At 38.9% G+C, this 19,427-nt stretch overlaps 1 long non-coding RNA gene across 1 annotated transcript; it reads right to left on the bottom strand.

The window, feature by feature from the left end:
* Positions 1-13,545: 13,545 nt before the first annotated feature.
* LOC129119021 (uncharacterized) lies at positions 13,546-19,380 on the bottom strand. Its single transcript, XR_008534045.2, has 2 exons — positions 19,049-19,380; positions 13,546-13,670 (listed from the first exon to the last, which is right to left on the bottom strand). It is a non-coding gene; the product is annotated as an uncharacterized LOC129119021 (long non-coding RNA).
* Positions 19,381-19,427: the final 47 nt, after the last annotated feature.

Raw genomic sequence — 19,427 nt, 5'->3', positions numbered from 1 at the left:
CCAGACACGGGTCCCACTGTGAAGCAGGAGAACTACCTTACATGTACACTTCAAGAACCTTCAAGAATTCAGTAAGGTGGGCAAAGACACTGAATATACACTGCTGCAAGTTCAACTTCTTTCAGCCTTTCAGGACTGGCCACTGCTCCAAAGCCAGAAGATGGTTTAAAACATCATGTAGCAATTCCTGAAACGCACTCAAGATACTTCACAGGTCTAGGAGGAAAATCTCATTGCTAATTAGAATTGCCTCAATGAGATCTTACCATTGTGCAAGAATGAGTGAAAAGCAGCACTTCCTATTCTTAACAGCTATCCAGCATGCAGGCTAAGAGAGGGAACAACTTGAAGTACAGATACCAAACAATGCCTTTGTTTGGTGGCTCCAAATGCTGGAAATCCATTAGTTCTACAGTTACTCTTTTCAGGATATTGGGAAAGCAGGACTCTTTTGCCAAGTACTGATTAAAAAGGTTAATTTTGCTGAGTCTTACTTGATTTTGCCAAGTAATCTGCCAATGGGAAGGACTGACAGGAAAGAATAAAAGGAAACAGCTATCCCTGGAACATGGAAATCATTGCCTTATTGGCCTGTGCTTGAAGATGTCCATTCAGGGCAACTCTATTCTGAGCAGATGCCTTCAACTGTTTTTGATTTCCTGTCTGTGTTTGGAGGAGGAGAATCTGCTGAAATCTTTCAAGCAGATACTCTGCAGACTAAGCACAACACGAAAAAAGATTTTATGCAAATACCGTAATTTAATTTCTTCCTGGCACAGAGAGTAATGTCACATTCTCACACTATTGACATGAAGCCATATAAGATTGCTAACAATCATGATGACCTTTCTGGTTCAGATATTTGTCCACTGGAAACTGGTTTAAGGGTCTGACTTAACTGTACATAGTCCATCCAAAAACTATCAGATGACAAAAGCTTTCTGTCATGACTTGTATGGTGTCAAGACCTAACCTATATCCTGTAAGTTACCCATTTCCTATGAGGAATTACTTTATACTATCCTATAACAGAATAGCAACCACCTATTCTGCACTGAAATATTTACCTACTTTCTAGTGTTTCAACAAGCACAATTTCCCTGAACTGACAGAATTTTTACAGTAAAAAGAGAGGTAAGGGTTCTGTAGTTTGGGGAAGTCAAAGGGAAATTCACTGCCTGGTTCAAAAGCAAATATCCACGTGACCATGTCTAAATTGATGGTTTCTGTAGCTCACTGCCTTCAACAAGAAAACTTTTAAAAAAGGGGAAGGACACATTGATTTGTATGTGTGAATTCTCCAGCTAATCTTCCCACTTGACTTATAAGAAACTGAGTGATGCATTTGGGGTTTGTTATTTGAATCCCCACTGTTTAAAAGCCCCCCTGAGGATAAATGAGACCACCACAGCTGTGTGACACTGTAATTGAACCAAAAGTCCTTTGGACCATGAGCAAACACAGTATATAATCCATAGCCCCTCCTCCCCAAGCCCTATCCACTCCAGATGTCTTATGGCACAAGGACCACCAGCAGACTGCTCATGACACTTAGGATGCTCCTGTACTAACCCACCAAACTCACTCAGGTGCCCAGATGCCAAGGTGCTCTAAGGAAAGGACAACATGCCCATTTCTGAGGTCAGTCCTGTATCTTTGCAGTACAAAATGTGGTTAAGCGTTATTTTCAAAAAGGTTTCAGGTCTGCTTTCATTGGAGCATAAATCTAGGTCTTAAGTGATTATGCAAATGAAGTAATTATGTAAATCTGTAAGACTTATGACAACTGGAATTAAGACTGAGGATGTAAATGTGGACTTTGCTATCTTGCATTTGGTGAGGGAGTTTTTATTTTTCTGAACATTGTAATATATGAAAACTTTAATTCTAACACAAATCTTTACTAACAAATCAGGTTGATGGGCAGAATGATAAAGGTTAAGCATAATTTGTTATTTACAGTTTTCAAAATCATACACAAATCCCCGTGTTCTGAGTGCTAAACTCTCCTGACCTATACATATGTTGTTTATTTTATTAGACTACATGTGAATGAAGTGAACAGCTGTGACCTCCCCTTGTACTTTGAAAGGTCTCTGATAAAAAACAAACAAATCCTCTCTAAGAAAAAAAAAAATAATTTGGAGCCATTCATTCTGCTTATATAAGGACTTCTGAATGTAATAAAAACATGGAATAATTTCATAATTAATAGTGAAGAGGCAGGTAAGGGAGACTCTCACACCTGTTCATATGTAGTTTTGGAATCGTCTCGTAACATTTCAGTTATAGTGCACTGTTCACCACCACAATTTTCTAACAGAGAACCAGACTCACTGTAAATGGATATGACACTCATGTAAGCCTCTACATGGGCTGAAACTGAGTTCAAGCAATACTGTTCCCTCTTTGTGCAACTTTCAGTTACCTAAAATATGTTATTAAAAGGATCTCCCTCTTTCCATACATAATTTAAACAATTTTTTGTTGGATTGGGTGTGACTTTTAAAATGTAATCACTAAACTGATACTAGTATTTATTTTTAATAAAGTCACTAAAATTACTGTGTCTGCTCTGCAGGCTTTTATTGCTTTTATTACACCAAATGATTTATTTCAAATAGCTAACAGTACACGAAAACTAGGTGTGTGTAACCCATTGTTAAACTAATGCATAACCTAATGTAGTCTTATAAAGATTTAGTTTATGTCAAAAAATGAGACAATCAGTGTAAGTTTTGAATGTGACTAAAACATGATACACATATTTCACTGTAAAGCACTTACAGCAATTATCACCCAATATCCCTTCTCTATGCCTCCTGGACTGCACACACTCCTTTTTCCCCCCAGAAAATACAGCTCTTCAAATATGAGCACACATAATGAGAATACAACAACAAAACAAGAAAAAAGGCCTCTGAACTCAGCTAGAGAATGAGGCTGCTGCCTTCCCAGCTACAAGATGGTGTTGATCAGCTTTCTGCAAGACAGCTGCTCGCAGTTTCTGCTAAGCTGTGCACTCAGTATGGGATGTGGAAGAGAGGATGATGGGGTACTGGGATAGGAGCCTGGAAACAGGGAATAGTGAAGCTCAAGGAATGTTATGGTGTAGAGGGAACTGAAGAAGGAAAATGCAATCAAGCCATTGGTTTGTGACTCACTGACACCATGTATTGTATTTGCCTTGTTCTTGGCCTGTGCAAGTTTGATGATCTCTGTCCTTGGTGTTCTTCCACTTAACTCCCACTGCTATGTGAGCTTTTGCATGTGTCAGCTGACCCAGATGTTTCTCCTCCACTTACTGTCTTCCAATTTGACTGAGGAATTCCTGGGATTAACAGGCAAAAAAATACATGAACGGGATGTATTTTCAGTAACAAATTCTGCAGCTAACTGAAAAGTAAAAATTAATTAAAATACTTTTAAACTTTTAGTCAGTAGATGAGTGATTTGGTGTCTTCTACTTTTTAAAATTTTCATACGTAATCATATTTAGAATAATTGAAATTCTATGATGAATTACCAGAGTCTGTTACAGATTCTCTGCCTTTTAAGACTGAAGTTTTGACAGAAAATTTGTTCACGCTTGCCATATCACTGCCTGGAGAGGTGCAGGAACATGCAAAGAAAGCAAGCAGAACATAGCTGTAGCTGGCTAGGTTCATTTAATCCAAATGTTTAATAACCAAATGTTCCTAACAATAAATAAGAAATAGCAATCTCTTCTGTATCAAAGGATATATTTGAATTCCCTGGGCAAGTTTGGTTTAAGCTTATGAGGTATGTGTTAGCAGAAAGGAAATACACAAATAAAAGATGAATATGTTCTGAACTACTTTACCAACAAAGAGGAGGGGAGGACACAAAGTTCTGTACTTTGTTCTTGAAACAAGCAGAATAACTTCCCTCAAAGCACACACTGTGAACTGCACAGGCTTTAACAAGAGCCCAGGCCTGGTCAGATACCCAAATCAGCTCTCTGTGCCCAGCTGGAGTCACGTCATGTCAGTGGACATGTTAGCTTAAGGCACAAAGCACTAATAAGAACATATTTACCCAGCTAAGAGGAAAAGTGCAGTAAATCTCTCTGTGTCATTTTCCACCATGTTCCTCAAACAGTTACATAAACCCAACCCACATTTCTATCTTACTATGTCACAGATATAATCCTCTCTCTAATAAAATAATAATAACAAAAGATCTACATTTGAAAAAACATCTTAAATCATTTGCAGACATGATTAACAGTTCTGCTGAATGGTAAAAATCTGGTTATAGCAGCTAGGGTATGGTGGTTTTTTAGGGGCAGGATAAAGTTTATTTGATTCTCTGTAACTGTGTGTCCTCAGCTGAACCTACCAGCCCTTTGCTGTGTGAGGATTATAACTCACGCAGTTGGATCAGCCTCTGTTTCTATTTTTAGTGCAGATCTTGCTCCTTATTTAGTCCTGATTGCATAGCCAGAACTGCATTCTCAGCAGCTCAGTGAAAAGCCTGCCTGTTCCATTTTATAACTTTTCCAGACAAAAAGATGGGAAGCCTGTAGCTTTCCAAACAGTCTTATTTTAGGAGCTTGCAACACGATATAGTCCAAAAACCCAAGGGCCACATGAATCCCTGCTGAAATACTATAGACTTTCCTGAAGTTTTACACAGCAAGAATCTGGTTGCTTCTAAGTTAACTGGGATATTAAAAAAAAAAAGCCAACAACAAAAACAAACAAACAAAAACCCCAAATCAAAACAAACAAAAACCACCAACCAAAATATCCCAACAAACCCAAATAACCAAAACCAAACAAACCCCCAAATTCTCCAAAAACCTTCTTTGCCCTAAATATTTAAAATATATCTATTGAAACGGTATTAAACATCTGGATCAAATTCTTCAAAAAGCATTTTATCCTCCTTAGATTCATAGTTTATAAATCCAATTCAGGAAGGCAACTACTAGCCAAAAAAGAAATAAACAAGGAAAAATGGAAAATGTTGGTTTTAAAGAATCTCTTAGCAGGGATGACCACACAGAAGTAATTTTCTGCCACTCAATTAAAACCATAAGAACATTCCTGGTTTTGAACAAAGTTTTCCCATTACAGCAAGGAATTTCTGCAATTCTGTCAGCATCAGCTAAAATGCTTCACCTTCACTTCTAGGATTTGCTTCTGGAGTATCTTCTCAGTAATTTATACTTTCTAAGCTACAGTTCCATTTGTTGCATGCAAGTGCATAACTGAAACCCAAGATTAAGATGATCGAGACCACTCGGAGGCTATAAACACACAAAATGCAAAAAATCTACATGGATAATGCATGTAAAATACATTTTTATCCACATGTAGAATGTCAATAATGGGTCCTATTTTCATGTGAGAAGACACTGCATCTTAACATACACTGAAATTACACGTAACTCCAAACAGGTCTTTTATTCCTAACACAAGATACTTATAGCCTTGCATGCACAGACCTCTTGAATGTAATCCTGAATCCTTTCTCTCCAAACCTGCCATAAATTGCTAAGGAATCATTATGCTGGTCAGGCAGTGGTCACTGAATTCAGCCAGTTTTATTGTACATGTAAGGATATCCAGCACTCCTCCTGTAGTGAGTGGGGAGATTGACTGTAGACAGAAATCTCCCTCAACTGCCCCTGTATTCAGGCTGTTGACTAGTCCCTTCATGGCACACTGAGAACACAAAGGCAGATTTAAAAGAAAATTAACTGGAGGAGTAAAGAATTAAAATCAATGAAGAGAAGGAGGGACTGATGTATTCTCATTGTAAATTTAATTACCCCTTAGTCCAAAACTGGAAAAATTACAAAGCCAATACAAAACAGAAGAGCCATAAAAATTATGTATTCAGCAGGTCTGCATTTACATATTCTGTGTCCCCCAAATATCTTACTGATTCTGTGAAAATGGAGAATACTCCAAATACATGAAGTCAAGTTCCATATCTTGATTTAAATGACAGGCTTGGAATGCCACAAGAAGTACTCTAGATCACTATCTGGAAGGCAGAGGGTTAGAAACTGAAAGAACTGGAAGTCATTAACTGAAAAGATCCAAGTACTTGAAAGCCTGCTCATTCTAGCCGCTCTCAGAAACATTGCACCCTTGTACCCTGAGTGGAGATTACTGAAATTTGGGTATTTGGGATGTGGAATGTCTTGGCTCAGCTTCTCAATGTAACACATAAAGTTGAAACTCTAGCACATTTGGACAAATATAATTTAAAAATACTCATACCAAGACACCAATGTGCAAATTGGGGTGATGAAATCACAATTTGTGTGCCTAAAAATTAGGAACAAAGATTTAAGCATGACTATTCTGAGAAAAAGGTATTTAAGAACAGAGTTTTACTCTCAAAAAGTGACTCAGATTTTTTTCAAGATTATACTGAGAGACTGAACTGCACCTGAAATCCTGCAGAAAATGCCTAAAAACCTAACACAGCCAGAGACTAGGATAGCGTCCTTTAAGCCCGTTTCAAAGGCTGTGCATGACAGAGGAGCCCCAGAAGCTGATACTGAGTTGCAGGGGTCCAGGACATAGTTTGAAAGTCTGTACACCTTTATATTCCAGGACGGTGTGGAGAAGTTTTTCACAGGAAAACCCTCCATGGAATCATTACAAGATTTTCTCTAGCAAGCCTCTGGCATGGATTTTCTTATGAAACACCACAGCATAGTGCAAAGAGTATCAAATTACTCACAACTATTCTGGATATATTTTTTCACAAAAAACGTGACTGCTGAATCCATTTGGAAGAAAACCTGATCTAAGTGTATCTAGCTTTGTTTGTAATTCAACACTATAAAGAGTACCCTAACAAATTATGAGTATTTTGCAACTGATGTAGTAACTATTTCTGCATTTTCAGTTAAGAGTGACCATTTCTGTTTTGAATTAGGAAATCTGCATAGCATTAAAATAAATTACTCAAGTGCCATTTTAAATCAAAATTAAGTAGGTCACTTTGAAGTCAGCTTTGATGGGTAGTTTTGTTGTTGGTTTTGGTTTTCTTTTTCAAATGAGAGCATGAGTCTGTTCCCTCAGCACCACTTAATCACTGGTAACTTTTATGAAGAGCAAACAAAAGGCCTCTTCTATTTATCCATTATGTCTCTAAGAGGTGAGAACAACTTGATGCAAATGAAAATCATTAAAGCATTCTGCACTACCATTAACTGTCTGAATATGTGTCTATGCAAATGCAGCACATTACCCAGTGAAACTGCAGCCTCATGACCTTTTGCATTGAAAATCTATGCCTTATGACTCTCTTAGCAGCTGAAATGCTTTCTATGATGTGTCTTTGTGTAAGTGTTTGGTTTGGACAGGTACAGTAATGGAGTGCAAAGCATTTCACATATTCAGTTTCAGATACCCTTTCACCCTGTCTGGGGAAGGGATAACATCAGAGATACCCAATTTGCAGCAGTGCTACGGTACAAATAGTAAGCCAAAATGTGATTGCCTAGATCCAATCCTGCATGCATTTACACCCATAACTGCACTCAAATAAGTAGTTCCATTTAAGACACAATGAACATATAATAATGCAAAACTGTGACTGGTTTGTAGGATTACAGGCCTAATTAGATATTAAACCTACTGACCTAATTCTTTAGAACTCTGTCCTTTGTGCAGCCATCTCAAATGGTGTGCAGAACCTGGCTATTCCCACCCGGTGCCACAGTGCCTGCCCGATGAGATGGGTCAATGTATGGAACTTAGAGAGCTTAGGCCTCCAACAGCAGTACCTGCTGACAGCAATGCACCACAACTCCTGTCTTTTTAAAAGCTTGAACCACAGACAGATTTACAATAGCCCAGACAACAGGTCACAGGACATTTATTGCTGTTCAGTCTGTCTCTCTCCTTGGCAAAATTTAGGTCAGTCTTCAGACACAACTTTGCACCTGCTGCATAAGCCTTTCTTTAACTAAGTCTTTGGCTTAGGCTATCTCCCCCTCCTTTGGGACATATCCCTTTGTTGCATGCTTTTATGTAGCAGCAGAGTGGTTAGGACAGTGCATTATTCAACAGCAGCTGAAGAGGCAACAGCAGACTGGATTCTAGGCCTTCCATTTGAAGGACACCAAGACAACCTCTCCTGTCTCACAGTCCTGGCACACTCTGAGGAGAATCCTTCAATCAGCAGGTAGTTGCATGTAAAGCATCTCTTACCTCCAGTTTGGGATTTTGCCAATCATTGCTGATGACTGGAAGACTTAGAGGACAAAAAGAATAAGGAAATCTTAATTTCCTAGGCCTGCTGATGTTTTTTTCATTAGACAATAATTAGATACCTTACATACACAGTACTGAGTGCAGGGACAAAGGACCTTTAGGCAGGGGCCCTTATTACTCATTTATTTGGATTTTATGAAGAGTTATTAATGCGTTTCAAGGCCAGGCTGGATGGGTGTTTGAGCATGCTGGTCTAGTGGAAGGTGTCCCTGCCCTTGGCTGAGGGTTTGGAACTAGATGATGTCTGCAGTCCCTTCCAAGCCAAAACATCCTATGGTTCTATTTGAAGAACATGGAAAAGAAATCAATCAATGAAACTGAATAACCCTAAAGGTCTTTTTCTGAATTTGGCAAACTGGCACATTTTAAAAATCTGATTTAGTAAAATGATCCCCAGGAACAAACCTGAATACCAGCCTACTTGTCACCTGGCCAGCATGCTGGGGGGCAGTTTGGGACCATAAGAGCAAGAGCCACCCAAAGCAGCATTCCCACAGTGGTCAGGAACAGCAGGGTGATGCAGTGGTTTCAGCAGCCCTTTTCATTTCCCACTATAGCTGCAATGTATGGTAAGTAACATTAAAAAGGATCCAAAGGAGGAAATTGTGAATTCTACTCTAATGCTACAGTTCATACCAAATAATTTGGAACTTTTAAACCTTGGAAGTAGCAGTGTTATAATTTTATAAACAATTAAATTAAAATAAGCTTAAAAAGTTTTGGGTTCTTAGGAACATAAATATAATGCTAACAACAATACAGTATTTACTGAAAAGTTGTGCCTATAACAAGCTAATTCATCTAATTTTCTATCAGAACACAAGAAAAAAAGCTGTTTATGTAGCTCTTTATGTTTCCAGGTAACACACTTTATCCTGTTAGCAACTACTGCTGTATTTTCTCTTTATCTGAGTGGAATTTACTTCTAAACAGAACTATTTAATTTAAAAAATGCTAATACTTTCAAATTATGATAAAAGATTAAAGCTACTCAGGATAAGCTAGAAAAACATGGATGCTGTAGATTCCTTTGTTTAAAATAAGTAATTTCTGAAGTACTTAAAAAAAAAAGCAATTCTGTGCCAGTAAGAAAAAGAAGAAATTAGGGAACTGACTAGTAACCCTGGCTGGAGCAAGAGAGGGGAAACTCAGATTAGTGGTATTGAAAGCTTGATCATAAAACATAGTGGCAGCTAAAACATGTGGTATTTAAACATGGTAATTTTTTTTCCTCCAACAGCAACTAAGAAAAGGTGGACATTTTTCATAAGAAATCCAATTTCCTCTTCAAACAAATAGATATTAAAAAAAAAAAAACTTAGAATGCTTTTAAAAGCTTATTAATTACACAAAAAATGCAGTCTAATTTTTAATGTGTACCTAAAGATCTACCGAGAATAGCCACCATAGCTGCTATCTTTAGACAATGATCAAGGAAAAAAAAATCAGGGTATGGAGAAAAGGTATTGTTTAATTAAAGACATGCCCATTTTCCTCAAAGCACAAGAGACCTTGGCCCTGACAATTCTTGTTTCAAATGTCCAGCCCTAATGCCTTATTTCAGACTGTTGCTACAGCTTTGCAGACATGCCTGCAACTACACTTGATTTACTGACTGATTATCTTCTGTTTCCTTTTAAAGGTAAAGAATGTATCTAAAGCTGAGCTGAAGAATGTGATCACTTCTTAGAAGGTTCTCTTCCCTCACTTAACAATGTGAGACTCTTTTAAAGTTATTTTTATGGCATAATAATTTCCTATTTCCCCCTGTGCATTAGTAATTTCACTCACTTTTTTTTTTCTTTCAAAAAACCACTGTCCTAATGGAAGCGCATCAGTAAATTATTAGAGATTAAAAATGAAACAGGTCAAAAGCCTCAGTCCTGTCCTCAGAAAAACAGGACAAAATACTGTCTCCACAAAAGAGCTTACAAAGTAGCACAGGGAAAGGAAGGTGGAGGTAGAGTGTGTGAAGAGGCTGGAATACGAAATAGTACTTGATACTTCACAGATTTTGGGGGCAGTGTTGTTTCATCTTATTAGCCAAGTCATCAAGTTCCTGCTTTTGGACAAAAACAAGTGTCACTGATTTTCTAAGTAAAACAGCTGCAAGATTATTCAAGACACAGCAGGAAACATGCACCATATTATGACAGAATCCAGTCCTAGTCACTTAACTGCACAGCTCCCAGAGAGAACATGGCCCATTTCTGTATTGTGACTATGTGTGTTTATAAACAGCACACATGATTTTCCTCCCCAAAATCTGGAAACAGAATCACAGTGTCTTGCCTTTCAATCTGTCCTATCTTCAGTTAGTACACAGCATTAGATTAGCAGATTTACTTTATAAACCCCATTTTGCATTTCCAGTGGTACCTCCCTCATGCTTTGAGACATAAAATGATCAATACATTGGCATTAAAATTAATTTTATTTGCAAAATTCAAATTGTTGAGGTAGATCTGTGTGCTGATGGGGTCTGCACACTCTCATAGTAATAATAATATCTCAATATTAAAATAACATAATAATATCATCCCTTCACTGCAAGTCCTGAGGAAAAAAGAACACTAGCAAAAAGAACTCAGTAAATGAACACTTTTGAAAATAGGCTTCAGTAGCCACAAAATTAGTTTTTTTAAACATCTAGATAAGAGCCTTACCTCTGAAATTGCATTAAACAATTTCAGACGAAGCAAGCCTGAAAATATTAGCCTTAAAGGACAGCAGAATACTAGGCAATATTTACCTTACAATAAAACAAATACCTCCACTTCCCCCAAAAGCCAGAACAAAATACAGGGTCCAAAGCAACTCTTTGGATAGTACATAACTCAATTTTTGGAAAGCGTATGGTACTCCAATGAAACCTCAAAAATCTCTTAGGATGTGCTGCATAGGTTACAATGCAGAATGAGAGGTCCAAAGGACTGTGTAAAAATTCTGTAGCTTAAAGTAAACAGTAACTATTACAGGGCTCACAATAAAACTGGAATATAGGAAAAGAAGTAATTTATCTATACCTGTGGTGCCACAGGAACCATTGTGAGGCCTTGTTTTATTTGACAGCTTCATTAATCCCCAAGAGGCTACAATGTGGGCAACTCTGAGGACACTGAGATACTTCAACATAAATTAGTGAGGCTAAAATGCAGCCAGAAAACTATAAAATTAAATTAAATACAAGAAAAAGAAAGCTACTGCTATGGAAAAGACTGAGAGAAATATTCTGGAAGAGATTCTGGAATATATTCAGTAGGATGGCAATACCCCAGAGGTATCATATTTGTAAAGGATCTAAGGATAACAAGTAAGCAGAAACTAGAAATAGATTTGTAAGAGTACCAACAAAGAGACTAATTGAGATTTGGGTTGCACACTTGGAAGCAGTGTATCCTGGAGCAGGAAGGTAATGCTCTCTCTAAACACAGCTGCAGGCAGACTGTGCAACGCTTTATTTGTGGACAGCCAACAGAGTCCTTCAAACCTCGTGGTGGACCAAACATCAGAACTCCCAAGTAATTAATTCTGCCCTACAAATGGAGGTCATGTGGTTGCCTGGACATAAAACATGAATGCTTCATCCACACTCTTTACAACCACTCTGGAAATCACAAATGTGTTCTAGGCATATTAAAAGAAAGATCTATGCGAATTGGATGGAATTCACATAAAAGTAACAGAAATTCTTTGGGAGCTGGAAAGAATCAAAAGGAAATGTTACAAGCTTAAACAAGTGTTACTCTACTTAGCTTAAGCTAAGCAAGTAAAAAGTTAAAAATGCTTTTTTCTTAAGATTCAGTTTGATCAGGAAAATTATTTCAAAGGAACAAACCCCAGGAAGGAAAAATAATTATTTGAGGGTGACAAAATGTTATATATACATACTTATTTAGGAACTCAGAGAAAGCATATACTGAGTTCTAAACTAGAGGTAATTGTCCTAATAGAAGAAAATATAGCAGGCATCTGAAACTTCAGTATAATGTATACACTTGTATATGACAGAGACCAACAGAGATGGACAAAATATTTAATGGAGCTCTGCCATCTCTAAACTAATCTTAAAACATTTTAGGTTTACTCTTATAGCAACACTCCTCTTTCCTTTTGAATAACAGATGGCTGTTTGTGATCTACATATTGCACTGGTGCTTCTTTCACTTTGTCTGATGCATGAACGAGGAATGCCTCCCATAAGTCAGACTATATGGCACAAAAAACACAGCATCTAAAATTAAATTACTTTCACTCCTTACCATCCAGCCCCATTTTTGTGATTCATTCACAGAAACCCATTTCCCACTTTAAAACTAAAATTCAAATAATAACCACATACTCAAGTGTATTTGACTACACAAGTTATAGAAGAATGATAGGGCTTTTGGCAGTTGTAGCACTTGAAAATTTTCCATTATGACATCCTTCTAATTACTTATTATTTGAACCATTTGGGCTAACTGTCTTCACACCAGACATATTTCTCAATGGAGACTTTCAACTAAATGCTTCAGCTATTCATCAGAACTAGAATATGAAAAATTATGTTTCACTTTCCTGTTTAAAAGCAATTCTTACAAGCATCTACCTGAACTGCATTGTGCGGAATAGAAATTTTAGAGTATGGAGGGATTGGCAGCTCTCTTGTAAAAATAAACCTATTACTTTGATTTTTTAAAAAAAAACTATTCAAATGCTCAACCAATTTTCTTTGTATACTCCACTACTTGCTAGTAAATCTGTTGAACATACCATTTCTCAAAATAGTATTAATGCTCAAATGTTACATGCCATTACACACTGTTTTCTCTTTTGAGTCCACTCCCAACTTTTACAGTCATTAGTACAAAGCAACAGACAGAAGGTTTTAAAATTATGCTGGTTCAGCAATGCCAACCACTCTAGCACTATTCCTCAATTATCTAAGACTTAATCAGTTCATCTTAATCAAATTTCATCAACGAAATTCTCACTGTCATATATGCAAACTCTGAATGTCACTTACTGCTATACTGTTAACTGCTCCCCAACAATGTGTGTTCTTGTTATCCGAAATTGAATTCCTTATACAATCATATAATTATTTCACTCTTGACAATAGGTCATTTTCCAAGCATGGAAGGGAACCTCAATGACTTCTTGACATATAGAATTCTGTCAGCAAACTGCATCTTTACAATTAAATGTTTACTGGCACTCTACTTACATGATGCATGTGCTGCTTCTCAATTAACTGCACTTCCTCAATTTTTTCAAAAAGTGGCATAGTTCTACATTGTTACACATATAATTCTTTATTAATTTTTACATTTCAATTTATATAATTTTCTTGAATACTTATGCATTTTCCTGTAGGCACATTCGGTGGCAGGTTCTTCTGATACAGGGCAACAGTGAGACCTGAAAATATTAGAAAAAAAAATCATTATTTAAAAAAAAACCAAAAAAAAAAAAAAAAAAACAACAACAAAGAAAAGGATAACTTTCAATGAAAACTGTTTGAAATGTAAGTTGCTAAATGCAAATACAACCCAGGAAACAAAAATGGTCAAAGGTAGTTTTAATTTTCATATAAAGATTATGTATGTTAGTTTGTACATACAACTCATTTACAGATAGGAACATATACATAAGGATACAATGCATGTTGTAGGAGGGTTGCCTTTTGCACTGCTGTCCAGATTTTTTGAAACAGAAAGCTGTACCATCTTCATGGTATACAATGTGTTTTGTACAATGATGATGAGAACTCATTTATCCAATGGCTAAATTGTCTGCATTGATTAGAGGAACCCATTATTGAAATGTTCAGGGATCTACATGCAGTCCTTCTAGAATTTAGATAATCAGGTGCAGTCATGTGCAATAACCAGCGAACATCATATATCCTTTTCCATAATCTCGTCAATCTCCATATTAAAATTTACTGAAATGCTCTGCCCTGCTGCTTTCACTGAGAGAAGAAATCCATTCATCCATTGGATAGAAACCTTCTTTCATGGAAAGTTCATTTCTAGTTTATGTCTAATCATTCTACATTGAGAGTGTTCTTTGTCTTAAATATTTTTTCTCCTTTCTTAACTCCAAAGTTCTGGATCTTATTTGATATGCCATTCTCCTTCAAATTTCAAGTTATTAGTAACTTTTATTTATAAACTAAGTAGGACTGCACTAAAAACATTAAATGGGCAGACTCCACCTGCAGCCAGCTTCCAATTTTATAGTCCTTCTCTCAAAACAATCCATCAAAACTTCTCATCAGCAATTCTTTATGTTATGCATCTTCCTTCTTTTCTCATATGACACTATACGGAATCTTTATATGAAGCACAGATTAAATCTGATTATGGTGGTGCTTGGATGACAGTTGGACTAGCTGATCTTGAAGGTCTCTTTCAGCCTTGGTGATTTTGTGAAATTGACTTAATTTTGTCAATTATTTTATTTACAAAATACACAGGTACCCCAACAGAATCTAATGTTACTACACCAAAGATATATATCTTTTTTTTTACTTCTATGCCTTTGCATACCCTAATTTTTTTCCTATGTCCCATACGATGCCCATGGGCTCTCCTTCAAGCACATTTGTGACTTTCCAATCACGTGGCACTGTTCTTGCCCAGAGAGGTTTATTAAGAGTCTTTGCTAAAAGACTTTTGTGATACTTCTAATATTTTCATAATTGAGACCTAGTTTCATTTTCCCATCAGGTTTCTAGTGACAAGACACTGATGGTAATGCCACTGACTACACTTCAGCCTACTGCCTAGCCTGTACCTAGTAACTGAGAATTAAAACAGACAAACAAACAAATACACCTCATTAATTAGGATCCTAAGCATTCTTTCCAAAACACTGTTACCCCTACCAATTATTTCAGCAGCCCAAGAGCCACTTTGAGGCAGTTTGGTATGCACAGGTTGCTCAATTCCTTGCTGTTCACATACCGTCTTTAGATTTTTATCTGATAACATCCAGAGAGTAATTGTCTTTCAGCTGGTCTGATGCACATGGGTGGTATTGCTTAAAATTCTGGCTTTAGTGGGCTTAACTACCTGGAAGTATAAGCAAGGCTTGTCAGAAATCTCATGTGAGGACTTCTTGCCCTGGGTGTGTATGGAGCCTTAGAGTCTAACAAGACTATGGACTGTCACACATGACAAAGCAAGGACACATTGGGCAGGCCAGAACTACACAGCGTAGCACCACGTATTTATTTCAGTGTGAAGATTTAGATCTTTGTTCACTCAGTCAGTGGGGCCACACTGGGAAATAACCTTCCTGTGTAATGCAGGCAGTCTGACTGTCTAGGTTGAGATACCAACTGGACAGACCACATATAACTCTTTATCCATGTGTCCAGGTTTTCTCTCTGCAGAAACTGTGTTTCTAAGCACCTGCGAAAACAGTACCTGAGAATATGAGCCACACTCAGCTCTCATTTTGAAATAACAGTTTGGATGAATCCCCTGACTGAGAGAACACTCCAAGATTCCAGATCACAGACCTCATAAATACTGAGCATCCTTGAAATCAATAGGAACTCAAACATGGCTGACTAAGTGGGTTTTGAAGTTAAGATGTACTGCTGGAAATTTTACCTTTGTGTCATAGGCTAAACTCTTATCACCAAATTTTGCTGCATTCTGCTACTATAAATAGCAGCAAAATGTGGATTTTTCCCTTGGCCTCCATCATGTATAGTCACTAGATGATTCTGTTTCTGCTTATATTTGCATTTACAATTTTTTGTGAACTGCAGATATCATTTTGTGACCAGTTTTTTAAAGTAGCTACACAGTAAGCATTAAACAAAAATAAAAACTGACATGCCTTTTGTTTAAAAAAACAGGGCAAACCTTTATTGATTTTTCTCTTTGGAGAAATTCTGACTTAAAAGACAGTCATCAGTTATGCTGAAAAGTAATACTATTAATACTCAAATTTTGATTGTACAGCTGTTTAGCTGTGCATGATTAGGACCAGTTATATATTCAAGAGTGATTATTTTCATGCAAATACTTGGCTGGCTAATGGGGAGAACAGCTGCTGCTTAGCAACTGGAGGAACAGAGAAAGGGGGTGACTTGCTTTATAACAGAAAATGGCATGAAACCTTAAGAGAGAGAACATATAGTGTTTGGAGAGAAAATGAGTGGTAGTGCTGTCTGACCAGGATATGTCCTTTTACAATTACTGACACCCTAGGACAGCAGCATTTTCAGGTAATGAGTGTAAACTACAAGAAAATTTATATATCATGCATGCATACACACATGTGAGTGAACAACACATAAAACAACTCCTAAAAACAAATACTGACACACAAATTGAAATGTAGGAAATCCAAAAACAGGCTTTGTGTCTGTTATCTGTTGAAAGGGTTAAGCCAATTTTCAGACTTCAGCAACTTAAAACTACCACAAGCCAAGCTTTCTGGAAGAAGTGCTCTCTTTCCTCCTGCTGCTCAATCTCAGTCCCTGCACTGCCTCCTCCTCTGTGCAAGCACAGCCCTACATAATGAAGCAGATCAAGGACCTGATGGAGGTTAAAACTAACCCATTTCTTAGTGGGATTGCTTTTACCTGGCTCAGTTTCCAAGCCAAGTTTCTTGTGCAGCTAATCAAATGCTTGCACTGACATAGGAGGAGGCCAGGGGACCTCCCGTGACAGTGCTGACTCAGTCTTACCTTGGTGCAACCCTGCAGACAAACCTACTGACCTGACTGCAAGACAAAACTGAAAGCAGAAGTGAGCTGCAGGAAACTACTGGAAATGGAAAAGGCACCACTCACAAAGCATGCAAGTTCCACAAAAGTGTCTGCACAGGTTTAATGTACATTGGGATTACACTATTTACATCAAAAAGGAAAGTCACTTTATTTTTTTCTGAGAGTAACATTCAGCATTTTCAGAAATCAAATTAATACCTCAATAAGAACAAGAAACTGACACTAGGTTAGGTATCAATTGTTCTTTCTGATTTCAAAGCATGGTTCTCCCTGATTTAATAAACAACATAAATATTGTCATTTTAAATGGAATACTCTGCATGACATGCTTTAGCAAATCCTGCTTGATGCTTCTAACAAGTTAGTTATTTCAGCTTTCTACACTATTCTACTGTGGGCAACTGGTTTCTCTTCAGCAGGACTCCCAGGTATGAACTTGTGCTACATCTCACACACTACACTCATTCAGCAGAAACCAGAATCCACAGTGGCTCAAATGTCTTGGTTTATTCACCAACCCAGCTGAGGGGCAGATCCACCATCATGTTCTCCTGCCTGAGCAGATGACAACAGAATACAACAGAATACAGTACTCCCCAGCACAGAGGAGAACTGCTGACCTACCCTCAGCTCATGCAGGCACCAGACCACATCTGCCAGGGTTCAAAGACATTACACTGTCAGTGGAGGGAAGACACAATGCTCAGCAAGTTAAGAAGATCATGTGAACAGAAAGTAAACAGAGCATGGAATGGAGTAACACAAGAACTGTTACTGTCCCTACCAAAGTTCTATGGAAAATTAAGGAAATGGAGTAGTGAGGGAGCAGTACAAAATGTATTCAAATAACAATAGTTAAAGATGCTGTTTGTTAACAAGCCCCACCAGCAAGCTCCTAGTGATTTATTAGCCTTTGTGAAATCTAAGCATTCATAAGAGTATTTTTGCAGTTCCAAAGGTTTTCCAAATATTAGCTTTGCAAATGTAAACAACTGTCAAAAATTAAAGTTGTAGCTCAGTTTTTCTTTAGATACAGTGAAAATAGTTTGGATTTCAACCCTATTTCAACCACTTCTGTGACACAAGATTTCTTGATGACTAGGTAGTTGGATTTTCTTTTTCTATTCACATAAAAATGAGTTTAAGGAGGAAAACAGATGTGAGCTAGAGAAAATAAACAGCTTACAAAGAAAGAGTAGGAAACCAGTTACCCCTGAGTAGACAGGCAAGCTTCCTGTTCATTACAATGAAAAAATGAAGGGTAGCAACTGCCTGACCTGTCTTTTGTTCAAATCTAAACCCGAAACACATGTAACCAAAATGCAAAACATGTGTTCTACATATTGGACGTTTGTCAGGTTTTATAGATTTGTACATTTGTCTCGTATCATCCAGTGCTGCACGCACATGTAGCAGCATCACTCTGAGTGCATGTGAGAGCATTTGGCCTTTTAACCGGCTCATCTCCCACACCGCCAACTCTGGATATTTGCTATGGTTTGGGGTTTTTACCCGCGGACCCGCAGCTCTCAGACAAAGAGACTGCAACAGGAATCTTAAACCTAAAATCAACGTTTTTTCAGTGCCTCAACCTAAAGTCAAGCCTGTTTTATGGCTTTCAATAAAAGCCTGTACGAAAGCGATGCAAACCGCAAAGTAAGCTCTCCTGAAGGGCGGAGGAGGCGGAGGAGCAGGGGCAGCGGGAGCGGGGGGACGCGGCCGCCGCGGGGCCGAGCCGCCCGCAGGGACGCGGGGCCGCGACCCCGCCCCCGCCGCTCCGCCGCAGCGCGCCCGGCCCGGCCCCACCCGCCCCGCCCATTCCGCGCGCCCGGCCCCGCCGCCAATCGCCGCCGTCCCTCCGCAGCCCCGGCCCCGCCCCGCTCCCGCGCCGCGCGCGCTCACCGTCACGGCCCGAGAGCGCGCGGGCGCCGGCGGGAGCGCGGCCGCTCCACCCCTTCCTCCCGGTGCCGTCCCCCTCCTCGCCCTCATCTTCTTAGGGTTTGGGGTTTTTTTTGGCCGGCCCCTGCGGCGTGGGGAGACTCACCTCCCCGCCATTCAAAATGGCGGCCGACCCAGCTTAACCCCGTCGTGTCCCGGCAGCGCTGCCTCTCCCGTCCCATCTGCTGCTCAGGATTCCGCAGCCTCACCCTCAGCCCGCGCGGCCGATCGCCGAATCACCGAGGCCGTCCCTCTGTCCCTCCTTGCCTCCTCCGTCGCCACCAGGGGAGGCGAGAGAAAGATTTTTCCCCCGCTCCCACGCGCGCTCGCGCCCCGCCTGCCGAACCCAACCGAAAGGTGGGGGGGGAGACCGTGTGTGTGTCGGAGAGTGACGGACACCTCCTCCGCTCGTTGAGCCCCTTTCCCCCCCAACACATGGCCCATCCACCCCCCTGCCCGTTCCCCCAATGGTTGCATCCGTGACG

Source organism: Agelaius phoeniceus, chromosome 3, assembly GCF_051311805.1.
Source record: "Agelaius phoeniceus isolate bAgePho1 chromosome 3, bAgePho1.hap1, whole genome shotgun sequence".
NCBI lineage: Eukaryota > Metazoa > Chordata > Aves > Passeriformes > Icteridae > Agelaius > Agelaius phoeniceus.
This window is presented reverse-complemented; position numbering and strand designations above follow the sequence as displayed.